Source organism: Desmodus rotundus, chromosome 4, assembly GCF_022682495.2.
Source record: "Desmodus rotundus isolate HL8 chromosome 4, HLdesRot8A.1, whole genome shotgun sequence".
Classification (NCBI taxonomy): Eukaryota; Metazoa; Chordata; class Mammalia; order Chiroptera; family Phyllostomidae; genus Desmodus; species Desmodus rotundus.
In genome coordinates this window covers 49,481,275-49,495,975 of record NC_071390.1, presented here as the reverse complement: position 1 = coordinate 49,495,975, position 14,701 = coordinate 49,481,275, and the positions used below count along the sequence as shown (strand labels likewise).

General features: G+C 53.2%; 1 protein-coding gene across 3 annotated transcripts in view; it reads right to left on the bottom strand.

Annotated features, from left to right (window-relative positions):
- The window catches only part of PALD1 (phosphatase domain containing paladin 1), a 69,348-nt gene extending 56,303 nt beyond the window's left edge, over window positions 1–13,045 (bottom strand). Inside the window, exon 1 of one of the 3 annotated variants that reach the window (XM_053923249.1) lies at window positions 12,940–13,045. The gene's annotated coding sequence lies outside the window, so the exon portion shown is untranslated. Of the gene's footprint in view, window positions 1–6,164; window positions 6,391–12,563; window positions 12,811–12,939 lie in introns of those variants that run through there. The other 2 variants (XM_024561396.4, XM_045196166.3) reach the window with 2 other exon arrangements.
- Window positions 13,046–14,701: the final 1,656 nt, after the last annotated feature.

Genomic DNA, 14,701 nt, shown 5'->3' with positions numbered 1-14,701 from the left:
TACAATTAAGAAAATTATAAAGTACACAATTCCATGGCGTCTAGTACATTCACAGTGCTGTGTGACTATCACCTCTGCTTCCAGAAGAACAAACCCAAAGGGTTAAACATGAAACTACTGTATGACCCAGCGATTCCACTTCTAGCTACGTATCCAAGACAATTAAAAACGGGTTTCCAAACAAATACTTGTATGAGGGGGGACCGAAAATACCAGAATTTATTTATAAAAAATAGTGTATTTATTCTTACATGTTTAAACTTCAGTCACCTTCAAAGTACTCTCCATTTGATGTGCTACACCTGTCGGGACATTTTTTCCACTGCTCAGAACAGTTTTTGAACCTGTCAATTTGGATGCCTTTTAGTGCTTCTGCCGTTTTTTGTTTCACCTTTTCCGCACAGGCAAAACCTTTCCCTTTTTTCATCTGGGGAAACAAACAAAAAAAGTCACTCAGGGCAAGATTAGGTTGAATGGGGGGGAGCATGGGGATCATGCTGTTTTTGGTCAAAAACTGCTGAACACTCAGCGCAGAGTGGGCAGGTGCACTCACAAACCACCCATCATGAAATAGGTAAGCATGTTGAAAGTCTTCAAAAAAAAATTAACTGAAGCCAAACACAGCCTCTCACAACAACACCAGCTGGTACACTGATACAGATGGTTCCTAGAACACTCCCCTAGTGGGGGAAGCCTGTGCTACAAGGAGCCTGCCCTCCAGAAGGTAATTTTGGTATTTTGGGGGGGCTCCCCTCATGCACCCATGGTCATAGCAGCACCACTCGCAACAGCCAAGGGTAGAAACAACCCAAATGTCTGTGACTGATACATGGATAAAGAAAATTTGGTGTGTGCATGCAATGGATCGTTATTCAGTACTCAGCTATAAAAGTAACAACGCACAGCTAGCTACATGCTACAATGTAGATGAGCCTAGTAACACTATTCTAGCTGAAAGAAGCCAGGCACGAAAAGTCACACATTGTGTAATTTTATTTGTTTATATGAAATATCCAGGCCAGGTAAATCCCTAGAGACCACAGCACAGATTAGTGGTTACCAGGCACTAGGAAGGGGGTGGGGCTGGGGGGGGATCTAGAGTGGCCGCTTAATAGATGATACAGGGTTTCCTTTTGAGGCAATAAAAATGTTTGGATGTTCAACATCACTAATCAAGGAAATACAAACCAAAACTACAGTGATATCACCTCCTGCCTGTCGTGGCTATTATCAAAAAAAATGACAAGTGTGGGCAAGGACGTAAAGAAAGTGGAACCCTTACACACTGTCGGCAAGATGGAAAATGGTGCAGCTGCTGTGAAACAGCATGAAGCTTCCTCGAGAAACTTAAAACAGAACTGCCATGTGGTCCAGCAATCCCACTTCTGGGTATTTTCCACTTTGAAATCAGAAACTCAAAGAGATACCAGCGCATCCACGTTCCCGCAGCAGCGTCCACAATGAGCAGGAAGGGGAGGCAACCCTACGTATATACAGTCACACACACACACACGTACATATATACACACTTATGTACATACACAGATATATATATATAAATATATTCCGGCAAAAATAACACCCTTTTATTACAAAATCATAAGCAGGTAATTCTGTAACAACATCACACTCAAGCACTCTATGTGACATTGTAGGTGACATGTTCAAATTAAAACTATAAATTATTACACCCACAGCATTACCCTGCCAACCACACTCAAGCAGGCCTTACTTCCGCCGGACCAGGTGTATGTGTGCAATAGGTTCACAGTTGTGTTTACGTGTATCATACATACGCCACACTTTCTTTACCCACAGATACACACCAGCAGGGGGTCAGTCAGTCTTACGCAAGGAGACTCTGCAAAATGCCACAACACGGACGAGCCCTGAGGACAGGATGCTAGACGGCGACTTTCAACCTTGTTCATCTCACGGCGCACGTAGACTAATTACTAAAATTCTGTGGCACACCAAAAAATGTATTTTTCTCTGATTTGACAAAAGAAATTGGTGTAATTTTGATTCATTCACACAGGACGGCTACTGTGTTGGCTGTTGTCATTTTTTTATTTGATAAGCTAAGGAAAAAAGAGGTCAGTGCCCCTGGCTAAATAATCAGCTATTGCATGTTTTAAAAATTCGTGCTGCAGACTTCCGGCCAAGATGGAGGCGTGGGTAGGCACACTGCGCCTCCTCGCACAACCAAAAGAAGGACAACAACAATTTAAAAACAAAAAACAACCAGAACTGACAGAAAATCGAACTACATGGAAGTCCTACAACCAAGGAGATAAAGAAGAAACATCATCCAGACTAGTAGGAGGGGCGGAGATGGGCAGCCGGGGCAGAGAGGACTCACGGCAAGGCGGTGGCTGGTGGAGCAGGCGGCCCCACATTCACGTGCAGCTAAACCGGGAGGAACAACTGGGGAGCCAGACAGACCGCGCGACCCAGGGCTCCAGCTCGGGGAAATAAAGCCTCAAACCTCTGACTGAAAACACCCATGGGAGTTGAGGCGGCAGCAGGAGAAATGCACTGGGGAATCAGCACCAGAGGGGCCCAGTTTGATTGTGGGTAGCGGAGGGAGTGACTGAAACCCCGGTGGAGAATGGAGCAAGTGCCATTGCTCCCTCTCGGCCCCTCCCCCACATACAACGCCACAACTCAATGACCTGGGTTGCCCCACCCTGATAAACACCTAAGGCTCTGCCCTTTACTACATAATAGGCTCAGGGAGAAAAAAAAAAAAGGCCCAAATTAAAGTACAGATCAAAGCTCCAGAAAAAAATACAACTAAGCAACAAAGAGATAGCCAACCTATCAGATGCACAGTTCAAAACACTGGTAATCAGGAAGCTCACAGAATTGGTTGAATTCGGTTGCAAATCAGATGAAAAAATGAAGGCTATGCTAAGAGAAACAAAGGAAAGTGTACAGGGAACCAATAGTGATGGGAAGGAAACTGCGACTCAAATCAACGGTGTGGACCAGAAGGAAGAAAGAAACATCCAACCAGAAAAGAATGAAGAAACAAGAACTCAAAAAAAATGAGAAGCTTAGGAACCTCCAGGACATCTTCCAACATCCATGCTGTGGATGGGGATGTAGGGGATGTCGGATGTTCCAACATCCGAATCATAGGGGTGCCAGAAGGAGAAGAGGAAGAGCAACAAATTAAAAATTTATTTGAACAAATAATGAAGGAGAACTTCCCCAGTATGGCAAAGGAAACAGACTTCCAGGAAGTCCAGGAAGCTCAGAGAATCCCAAAGAAGTTGGACCCAAGGAGGAACACACCAAGGCACATCATCATTAAGTTACACAAGATTAAAAATAAGGAGAGAATCTTAGAAGCAGCAAGAGGAAAGGAGACAGTTACCTACAAAGGAGTTCCCATAAGACTGTCAGCTGTTTTCTCAAAGGAGACTTTACAGGCAAGAAGGGGCTGGAAAGAAGTATTCGAAGTCATGAAAGCCAAGGACCTACATCCAAGATTACTGTATCCAGCAAAGCTATCATTTAGAATGGAAGGGCAGATAAAGTGCTTCCCAGATAATGTCAAGTTAAAGGAGTTCATCATCACCAAGCCCTTGTTATATGAAATGTTAAAGGGAGTTACCTAAGAAAAAGAAGATAAAAAATATGAATAGTAAAATGACAGCAAACTCACAGTTATTAACAATCACACCTAAAACAAAAACAAAAGCAAACTAAGCAAACAACTAGAACAGGAACAGAACCACAGAAATGGAGATCGCATGGAGGGTTATCAATAGGGGAGTGGGGGGGGTGAAGAGGGGGGAAAAGGTACAGAGAATAAGTAGCATAAATGGTAGGTAGAAAATAGACAGGGGGAGGGTAAGAATAGTATGGGAAATGGAGAAGCCAAAGAACTTATATGTATGACCCATGGACATGAACTAAGGTGGGGGGGAATGTGGGGAGTGTGCAGGGTGGAAGGGAGTGAAGGGGGGTAAATGGGACAACTGTAATAGCATAATCAATAAAATATATTTAAAAAATAAAATAAAAATTCTTGCAGCACACCAGTGTGCTGTGGAACTGCGTCTGGAAATCGCTGCAGTAAGTGAAATAAGCCAGTCGCAGAAAGACAAATAGTGCAAGGTGCCATCTATATGGGAAATCTGAAGTAGTCAAATTCGTATAGACAGACACTAGGGACGGAGTGGTGGCTGCCGGGGGTGGGGCTGGGTGGGGGTGGGGGTGGTTGTTGCTAATCAGAGGGACCAAAATGTCAGTCAAACAAGACCAGTGAGTTCCAGAGACGTGCTGGGCGGCATTGCCCCGTGGGCACCAATCCATGCTGCGCGCTCTAAAAACGTTAGGAAGGTAGATGTCAGGTGAAGTGTTCTTACACAATAAAGTTTTCTAGTGTTTTGGAATTAGAAAGAGGTGATGGTTGGCTGCCCAACGTTGTGGGTGTACTAAGTACCACTGAACTGCACACTTTGAAAGAGTCCATTGTTCCGTTATGGGAATTTCACCTTGACTTAAAGGAGAAAGGAACGAGCGCAAAGCCTGGGCCGTCTGCATGCTGCGCTGCCACGCGGGCTGGGGCCGGAGTCCTGTGTTTGCCACCCAGCTCCCTCTCTGCGCAGGCCAGATGACATCAGCGCGCACAGTACGAAGGTCGTGGTTCCAGTGGAAGAGGGGGTGGGGCTGAGCCACGCCATAGCCCGTGCAGCCGGATGCACCCAGTTCAAAGCCCAGCCTCTCAGCAGTCAGGACCATCGGTGTGAGCTGGGCAGAGCCCATCTCTGCCTGTGCCAAAGTCCTGATTCCTGCAAGAAGTGGGCTTACGATCTACTACACGCAGAATCAATAATGCCTCTAGGCTGCCCTCATCGTCAGTCATACAGGCCAGCTCCCAGGTGCCAAGGGATGCCCTGCTGAAACAGACACTCGGGGATCACTCGCCGCAGACTGTGCTCAAGTGCGAATCAGAAATACCGCAAACTATCCAACCAGCCCGGCATTATCAATGTCACTCTGCGTACCAGGCTCCTGTGACCGGAGCAGCACTCCCTGCTGTCAACCCAACACTGGGAATGTCCTTGCCATTCACGCCCTTCCAATGAATTAACATTATTCATTTGAAATGGGTTGGTTCTCTGGTTTATCAGTATTTCGTGTTGATTGTATAGTTACACAAAAACAATGTAACTCTAAGGCATTGTATCTAGTTTATAGATACAGTGTACACATTTAGATTATATTCCAATAAGAAAACTTAAGGGTCTTGAGAGACAGAAAGTAGAGAGTGTAATAGCACGGCGTACAGATTCAGAGTCTCCATGACCCAAGTGGCTGGGGTCAGGGTCGGGCCAGGGGCACGCAAATCTGAGCACAGGCAGCCCTTTCCTCGGGGGGCTGGTGACAACCGCCCCACGCACACACACCAGGCACAGCCTGCCACTCAAGACAGGGTCCCACCAGTAGGACCCTAAGCGGTTTCCTAGGTCTGCCTCTGTGAGAGCCAGCGCCACTGCAGCAAGAAGGGAGGCCTTAGGGTCTGTCCTTCGTGGACCCAACCGACCGCCCTCTCCCGGGGCCTGTTCCTTGCAGAGACACTTCACGGAGACAGGAAGAGGAAGCCCCTGCTGCTGGCTGTGGGGCGGGAGGCACTGGTGGAGTGTGCGTGCAGCCGGGCACCAACTTGTCTGCCCGCGAGACAGAATGACCCCTTTTACTCCCATGCCTCCCTCCTCCGGAAACCTGTTCTGAACAGGCCGCATCCAGGGAGGCTTCATTCTGTCTTCAGGGAGACTCACTGGCCACAGCTCGGAGCCAGGGGGGGGATGGACACCCCCACCCCCAGCTCTCAGCTCAGGGGGATGGTTCCCAGGAAATGCGCTCAGAACTCCAGAGGCAGTGGTGGGGACTGATGGCTAAGTGAAAAAGTGGGTCCAGAGCCATGGACCAAGTATGGCCAAACTAAAAACTACGCGAGGCACACAGAGGCACAGAAAAGGCTACGGCTACTCAGTAAGTGCTGACAGCATAAGCCCCTGGCAAAGAGAGAACGGAAGGAGGAGGAAAGGGGGCTTTTTACATCTCACTCTCTGCAAAGCTACAAACTGGATCTAAGGTAACTGCTTTACATGATTTTTAACTGAGAACATTTTCAAAAGCTGCCTCACCTGGTTGGGTGTTGTCCCGCAAGGTGAAAGGTCACCAGCTGGATTCACGGGCCGGGCACGTGCTGGGTTGAGGGTTTGGTCTCCGGACAGGGTGCAGACAGGACGTAGCCCGTCGATGTTTCCCTCCACTTGGATATTTCTCTCCCTCTCTTTCTACTTCTCTCAAAAAACAAATAAATTCTTTTCTTTAAAGCAGGGTGGGGTGTCCATCAATTGGGAACTGGGTGAGCAGCTCCCCCCGCACATGGGAACACCAGGAGGCAGGGAAGAGGAAGACAATGCAGAAACACGCGGCACCATGGACACATCTCAAGGTACCATGTGGAGCAAAGAAGCCATAAAATACTACCTGTGAGTCCGTTTATGCGAAACCTAAAAAAAACAAAGCCACAGTGACACGAAGAAGATAAGCGTCCTGGCACCAGGGGTGGGAGTGGTGACCAACCACGAGGAAGCTTCTGGCGCCGGAAGTGTTCTCAGGCTTGGCCCAGGGGGTGGCCACACGTCCACGACACTCACCAACACTCACCCAGCTCTATTCTCAGAATGGGTGGATTTTATGGTATATAAACCTCAATAAAAAATGTGCAGTAAGGTGGAGGAGGGAGTGGGGAGTCACTGCTCAGTGGCCGCAGGCTTTCCTTTGGGGTAAGGAAACGTTTTAGAAATTGGTAGAGGCCGTTGTCACTCAGCATTGCAAATGGACTCACTGCCACTGAATTGTACACTTGAAAATGGTTAATTTTATCTCAGGCGAATGTCATCTCAATTTTTAAAATGTTAAAGGCAGGCACGGAAAACTTATGACACCCGTTTCGCAGATGAGAAAGTGCACTCAAAGGAAGCACTCACTGCCAGCCCAGGCCTGCCTGCCTCTGCCTCTGCCCGGTCTAGAGCTCGGTAGGGGAGAGACCTGCCCTGCACCTCCCCCAAGGGCTCTGCAGCTAGACCCAGGCCCCAGAGAGGGCCCTTCTCTCTGGGGCATTTGGAAACCAGAGCTTCCCACCAGGTCTTGGAGTGAGCCGGCAGAGCAGCGCCTGCGGGAGACTCCCCAAGTTCATGTGCTCCATCGACAGACAGGGCTGCGTGCAGGTTAGGGAGTGAACACCCACTGAGAAGGTGGTCAAACTAAGGTTAAAGCACCAGCGGGCGAGGGTGCATGTGGGGGGCCCCCATCAGATTCAAGCTGGGTGAGCTCTTCTAGGCCCTGCCAACAGGACCCTGGGGCTCTCCCAGGGGGCTGCTCCTGGAGAGTTGAGAGGTCAGCACCAAGCTCAGGGACCCCAGGAGGAAGGACTCAGTAAGTACAGGGCAGCAGTCAAAGGGGACATATCCACCAGCCACTTTGTGACCAGCAGGAGAGGGGTTAACTCTTTCATGGTGTCTACAATTCCAGGAAAAGGAAAAGGGCAGGAGAAATTCCCTCTGTGCTTTCTAAACAGAATCTTCAAAACAAAAAAGTACTCCTGTCCTCCACTCTGGGGTGGCGGGAAAGGCCACACACCTGCAGACAGGCAGGCCTTGGGGCTCGGCGGACTGCAGAGGCTGGCACAGTCCAAGGTCATCTGAGGGCGCCCCCCCCTCCCAAACTGACCCAGCCTCATGGGTTTCTCATGGGCGAGGGCGGGAAACCCAGCGGTGGATCCACAGCCCTCCCAGCACCACACCCTCCCCCTCGTGGAATTTCCAAAAGCCCTAGCTCTGTGGGAGCCTGCGGGGTCATCAGCGACACACCCAGTTCTCAGATTCTCCCCACTGTCGGCCGTGGTCACATAGGGAACCCCAGATGTCCCATGTCTGTCTCAGAGTACCCCAGCCTGAACAGGGGTACGCCCTCAGAGCTAAAGCCAGTCCACATGTCAGTTACAGGAAATATATAAAATAATTTATGAAGTCCAGAAATTCCACTATTAGACATTCACTCCTTAGGAAAGCCCAAGGAATTTTCTAAGGCTTCAATCCATTGAAAGGAAGGGGAGGAGGATTTATTAACCCACGGGTATCTTGACTAAGAGCAAAAATAGGCATGTTGATCTTGGGGTAGGAGTAGTCTGGGGTCCCAGCTCAAAACCGAGGGGCCCCCGGGAGGGCTGACGGCATTTATAAGCGGGCAGGGGGGTAGCTGAAGAATCAGGAAACAGAGAATGTAAGTCCTAAAAGTAAAATAGGGGGAATTCTGGTGGGCCTCCAGCCTATGTCCTAACAAGGAAACTCAGAGCCCAGAGTGGGCGGGAGAGAAGGTCCCAACATGCAGGGTCTTTCCTAACAGGCCGGGAGTGCTGAGGGTGGACCCCCTCCCCGGATCCATGGATCTGTTCCTGTCCTCCCCGCATGCCAAGCTGTGTCACACCTCTGCATGGGCTGCTCTTTCTGCTTGAGAAGCCTTCCCTCACCCTTGCAAACTCTTGGCCATCCTACAAAGCCCACCTGAAGCATCACCCTGCCCCCAGGCAAGCCATTCCCTCCCTTCACCTCCACCCATAGCCAGCACAGACCCTGGGAGAGTACCAGTGGGGGATGGTATAATGTACATACCTGCCTCTCTCACCTGGCAGGGCACAAGTGGCACTCACCTCTGGTCCCCTGCACCTCATACTAAACCCCAGGCCAGGAACCCGAATCAAAAGGCATCCTGGTACCTTCCCTCCACGAGGCACTGTGCAAGCACCCTGGTCTCCAGCCTCATAGGTCTCTCCCTCAGCTGAGAGAATGTTGATAACAGAGGCCCCTGAAGTTTACTGAGCATTTACTATGAGCCACGCTCTAACAAGTGCTCTCCATGCACTACCTCCGTTCATCCTTGGGACATTCTTAGAAGAGAGTTACTATCATTAACCCCATTACATAAGGGAATCAGGCCCAGAGAGGTTAAGTGATTTGCCCAGAGGCACACAGCTACTGAAAGAGCAGAAATTTGGCCCCTAGTGGTGTGGTTCCAGATCCATCGTGGAGGCAGGAAGATAATGGGCGGGGCAATCGTCAGGACACGCCCTGAGTGGAAGAGGAACCTTCTCTTTCTTTCCTCAGGTCCCAGCCAAAGACCTAGGAAGCGCAGCAGGGCCTCCTCCCAGACGGGGCCTACTCCTCCCAGGCCCATCCCCATTCCGAGTGTGCCCGTTAGAGGAAACATAAAAGGCCCATCTGCAAGCTCCTTGGCCCCAGACCAGGGAGGTGCACGGCTGCCCACTGGGAGGCAGAGCCATGTCTTGGGGCTATTCTTAGCAAACCACTGGCTCCCCTCCCAGAGGCCCAGCGGGCAGCAGGCCCAAGCTTCCAGATGCCCTGCCTGCCACTTCCTGACCCTGTGTGGAGGTCACACAGAATTGAGGAGCGGCTGGTGGGCAGGGGTGAGGACAAAGCCCTCCAGCTTTCAAACAAGAGGTGCCTGCGTGCCCAGCCTTCCCGGGGCCAGGCACCTGGCTGCTGGAGCAGCTCTGGAGAGTCCTGGCCGCAGGCTCATGATCAAAGCCCCACTGACCGGGTGCTCACTCTGTGGCAGGGCCAGACCACAAGCTTTCCATGGATTTTCTAGCATTTAACCCTTACAACACCCCCAAAGGGACAGGGGTTCATGGCCCCATTTTTTAAATGAGGAGTTTCATTTTAAGTGAGTGAGTTAAGGCATTAAGTAACTTCTCCAGGGTCACACAATGAGTTAATGTGTATCTAGCTATAGCTCTATCTAGACTCTGGCTCCCAGTCTCCAGGGCAGGAAGAAGAGAGGTGACTGTAGCCAAAGGCAGGGGGCCCCTTCGGGCCCGAGCCCAGGGTTACGGAGAAGGCAGTCCACACCAGAGGGCAATGGTTTCATCAAAGACCCCACAGCAAGGCCACTCTCTCTACCCCCCAGGGATGGGTCCTTCCCTGCCAGACAGCCTCAGGAGTGGGCTCAGAAGGAGAGTCCCCCGCCAGATTGCTCCCCTACCGAGAACACACAGCCTCACTTCAGGAAACTTCTGGAGCCTCAGGGAAGATGAGACTCAAAGGCCCAGGGAGCCCCAGCTCCTGCTCACGGCATGCAGCCGGCCCTGCTCCTAGGAAGTGAGGGGGTCCAATGACTCTCAGAGCAAAACAGAGGCTACTGAGCGCTTGGGGGTCTTCAAACCCCAGAGCAGGGGTCTGCAAAGGAAGCCACACCGCAGAGCGCCTGCACTGTCCCCCGAAGAGGGCCACTCGCAAGCACTGCCGCCACACGGCGTCACCGGGTGACTGAGCAGCACACAGCTCAGCCTCAGCGCCCGCCCCGGTGCGTGTCCTGGCCCCGCTGCCAGGTGGCTCAGCAGGTGCGTGTGTCTTGTCCCCAGAGAGCCCACAGCCAACTCCCTGTCTGCCGCTTCCACGTGGCTCCATGTTTTGTGCCCGTGCATGGCGGCTCACGTCCATGTCAGAAGCTCATGTGTCTGCCCACTTACACGCCGGCCTCTCATGTGGGGAGGTACACGTCCCCGGGAAGGTGCAGACCTGTCTACAAAGTGTCTGTGCCCGAGTGAGGTCCCTGTTCCTGTGTTCACGGAGTCTGTCCCTGCACGTGCCTCCCCCATCTCCCTCGTCTGTCCATCTGTCTCCATCCAGTGTCTCTGCCTCTGCCCACCACTACAAAGCTGAGTGCGCGCCTCCCTGCACACACAGCGTTCCCCGCCTGTACCAGGGTGGCCCTGTGTGTGCCACCTGTTTGCCAGTCGATGGGCGCGTTTACCCAAGTGCTCACAGTGCTGCCCAAGGACTGCGGGGTGAGCTCAGCAACTCCTACTTCCAGGACAGCGCCCAAGGCTACGGGTACCTCCACGAAGTGTTCCGGAAAAGCAGAAATCTGCGAGTGATGTTGGGGGAGGGACAGAGCCCCAGACACAACAGAAACCTCAGACATGAGGTCAGTGCTGCCCTAGGTACCTCCCACCTCAAGCCCGCCCTGCCCTGCCCACCGGCCTCCAAAGCCCCAACTCCAACACCAACAGCCAGAGAGAATGGGAGAGTGCCTGTCTGCACTCACAGGAAACTGTCTGGTTCAGGGCCTCCTCTGGCCTCCCAACCTCATCCCCAGCCACCAGCAATAGAGGTTCTTCAGAAAGGAAGTGAGGACTTCCTCCCTGCTGGCCTGTGAACCTCCAATAAGGCTGGATCTAGACCCTAAACCTCAGAGGCCCCAGGGCAGCTGGGAGAATCCAGTGCTCAGCCTGACCCCAGAAATCAAATGGGTTTCTTCAGAAATCTACCAGCAGGAAAAAACACACGGAGTGGGGCTGGGGAGAGATATATGAAAAATTTCCTGAGCCCTGCTGCTGCTCCCCGCCCATGGGGGTGGGGAGAGGTCCTCGTTACTAGCAGCACAATTAGAAAGGATGGGTATGGAGCCGGAACATCTTAGGCATAGTTGCATGACTGCATGAGAACTGGACCCCAGCCCCCACCTCCGCACCCCCCCCAACACAGCCTATGTCACTCATTTAGCAATTAATCATGTGCAGCCTCTTGGCATTTCCACTATTATTACTAGACCAGAACTGGTATGGAAACCCCAAATCAGCAAACTTTGTGTGTTTATGTCCTGCCGTCCCCATGAGGCTGAGCCACCAGAGGACAGAGCCCTCCAGCTCCCGCCACCACTGCCATCCTCCCAGGCAGAGCCCAGCGCCCCGCATTTGTGAGGCGCCTGGTCACTGGGTCTGGTTGCTCTGCACAAAAGCCAAGGAGTTAGTCGTTGGGCCTCTGGTTGGGAGAGTAAAGAATCCCAGAAGCCTGCTGAAACCAGGAAGCCGTCTTCCATCTCTGACTCCGCATGAGAGGAGAGCGTGTTCCAGCCATCCCCGCCACTGTAAGTGGGGCGCAGCAGGTCTCCCACACACAGTACTCTGCTTTCTGACAGTCCACTGCCTCTTCAGGAAAAACCTCCTTAGATGAAAAGGAGGTTTTCCTGGGAGACCCAGGCCTACGTGGCCCAGAATCAAAGCTTGTGCCCACCGGTACCTCTGGGCTCTTCCGCTTTCATAGACCCCCAAGCCCCCTAAATAGGAGCCCGGGGGACCCCCAGTGTGGATCATGAAACAGCTTCGCTTCCCCCAGCAAGCCCGGCTAAAGGGCCACCCGCAGCCCTAGCCATGAAGAGTGGAGGTGTTGCCAGCCACGTCTGCCGAGATCAAGGAAAACCTCGGGAGAGGGGGTAGCCCAGAGCGCGACAAACACAATGTCCCAATATCTGCCCAATGTTTAGTATGTGATGTCCCGCTTCTCTCCCAGGCACCAACCCCGTGCGATTTCGGGTGGGGGCCCAGAACCTCTCCTCTCCCGGGAGCCCAGAAAGGCGTGAGCTCCGGGAGCTGGGGAGTGGGTGTTCGGAGCAGCCGGGAGGAGTGGGGGAGCAGAAGACTCCCGGACGTGTCCTACCCTCGCCAGCATCGGTACCTGCCAGCCTGCGGTAGGCGCGCTGCGCGGGGACTGCGGGCGCCGAGTCAGGCAGCAGCGGGGCGAGCCCGGCGCGGGCTCCGGCTCGCTCCTCCCAACTTCCCCAGCCCATCCGTGGGCAGAGGTGACTCCGGAGGCGGGCAGGCCGGGCGCTAGGAGGTGAAGACACCGGAGCGAGAAGCCCGCGTTCGGCGATAGTGAGAGGTGCGCCACCCAAACCCAGCGCGCCTCTGTGGTCCCGGCGCCCCGCGCCCCCAACGCCGAGGGGCGGGCCTGGATGGGCCGCCAATCACCGCTCCCGCCAACGCCCGACGAGCCGGAGCCCCCGCCCCAGCTGACGAAGGGGCGGGGGGCTCGGATTTAAAGACACACTCACCCAAGCCGCGTCGGGTTAGGCGTCCAGAGCCGCGGCTCCGGGGCCTGGAGGGAATGTCTAGCCCCACCTTCCCCGGCCCCGCTTCCTCCTTCCGTCCGCCCACCCAGCTTCGGAAGGAAAAGTTTGGGGCGGGGGAGACTGCCTGGGAAGCCAGTTCCTCTTCCCTTGTCATTAATTTGGTTCGTTCTGGAAGATACCCAAACCCTACATCCAGTCTTCCTGGCTGGAGAAAGAAGCAAACGCTGCCGGCGCCACACCCCCTCCCAGACACCAGCTCCCCGGGAGATCCGCGAGCCTGGGCTTCCCTCGCCTCTCTCTGCCTTTTAAAGCCAAGCGGGCTTTACTGTGCTGTGCACCCTGATCTAGGCGATTGCCTTCTCTGGGCCTCCCGAAGTGTCAGTGCGCGAGCCCTTAAACAACAGACCGTCCGCTCAATAGTGGGTTTCTCCCAAGCCTTGAAAACCCAGGGAAACGCGCCCCTCCGCCTCCGGAGGCGAAAACGGGCAAGACACTTTGGAAGGGAAGGGGGTCCCTGTGTCCGTACCCCTCGGCTACCATCGGTGTGACACGCACAATTCCCGCTCCTCAAAGAAGCCTGCAGTTGTCCCTGCACAGCAGTCCAGCCAGGCCTACCCGACGCCCAGAAGCCCAAGCTCGCCCCTGGCTCGCACGCCCCCGTGGGCATCCATGTGCGTTCACCCTCTACCGCGGCGTCCTCTCCGGGAGATGGGCTTTGTTGTGGCTGGTGAATCACTTCCTCTTTCCGCTCCACAATCGCGGGGGAAATCCTCATTCCCCACCTGTCACTACCTGCCTCGCCCTCAATCAGGGCTGGAGCCGGAGTGAATGGATCCCAGATCTCTCACAATGAAGGCAGTTCAGGCCTTGACTCTGTCCAAAGTCAAGCCAGAAAGCGCTGTGCTGGGAGAGAGGCACTGAGGTCCCGCAAGCCCCGCTGAGTCCTCAGAATAAATAGACAAGAGAAATGGCTGTCATTTGTGGTGCTTACCAACTCTCTGGCACCTAGGTCTCAAGTGCTTCACTTGGGTGATTTTATAAGTATTTTTATTATCACTATTTTGGTGGATGAGAAAGACGTCCTCACCTCCAGGTTTCTCCTGCCCTACCCAAAGTGTGCCAGGAGGAGAAGAGCACAGAGAGTCCAGAGAAGCAGATCTGACCTTCAGAATCAGCCTTGCGGCTAGGCTCAGACTGGCTCGTGGTTGACTGGCTGCGTGGTCTGGGAAAAGTGACATAAGCTCTTTGATCCCCAAGTTCCTCATCTGAAAGATGGCCTGTCCTCCTTCAAAGAGGTGTTGAGGGGCCAGGCAGCAAAGGCATGTGACACCCTGGCATAGCGTGGGCCCCATCCTTGGACACCATTCCCTTCCTCCTCCAGCCACAACCCCATAACCTACCCCTCCAACTCACATTCCCCAACTGATGACCTGCCATCCTGAGGATGCTATATTCCAGAATAATCCCCCATTACAGCCAGGACTAAGGGAGGGGTGTGCGTAGTACTAGCATGTGCACACACACCCACACACTACTCCCCTTCCCTCACTGTCCGGCAGATGCTGGAGTACGGGGCTGGCTGTCTCTCTAGACTGAGCTCCTGGAGGACAAAGTTCCACCTCTGGTCCCCCGTACAGCGCCTACCACATCATTGTTCATGCATTTGTGCCCGCCACCCAACAGCTGGTGTTCTTGTTGAATTAAGCAGAAAAGCCCAGGGCAGAGTTGTCCCCAGGAGAGCCAA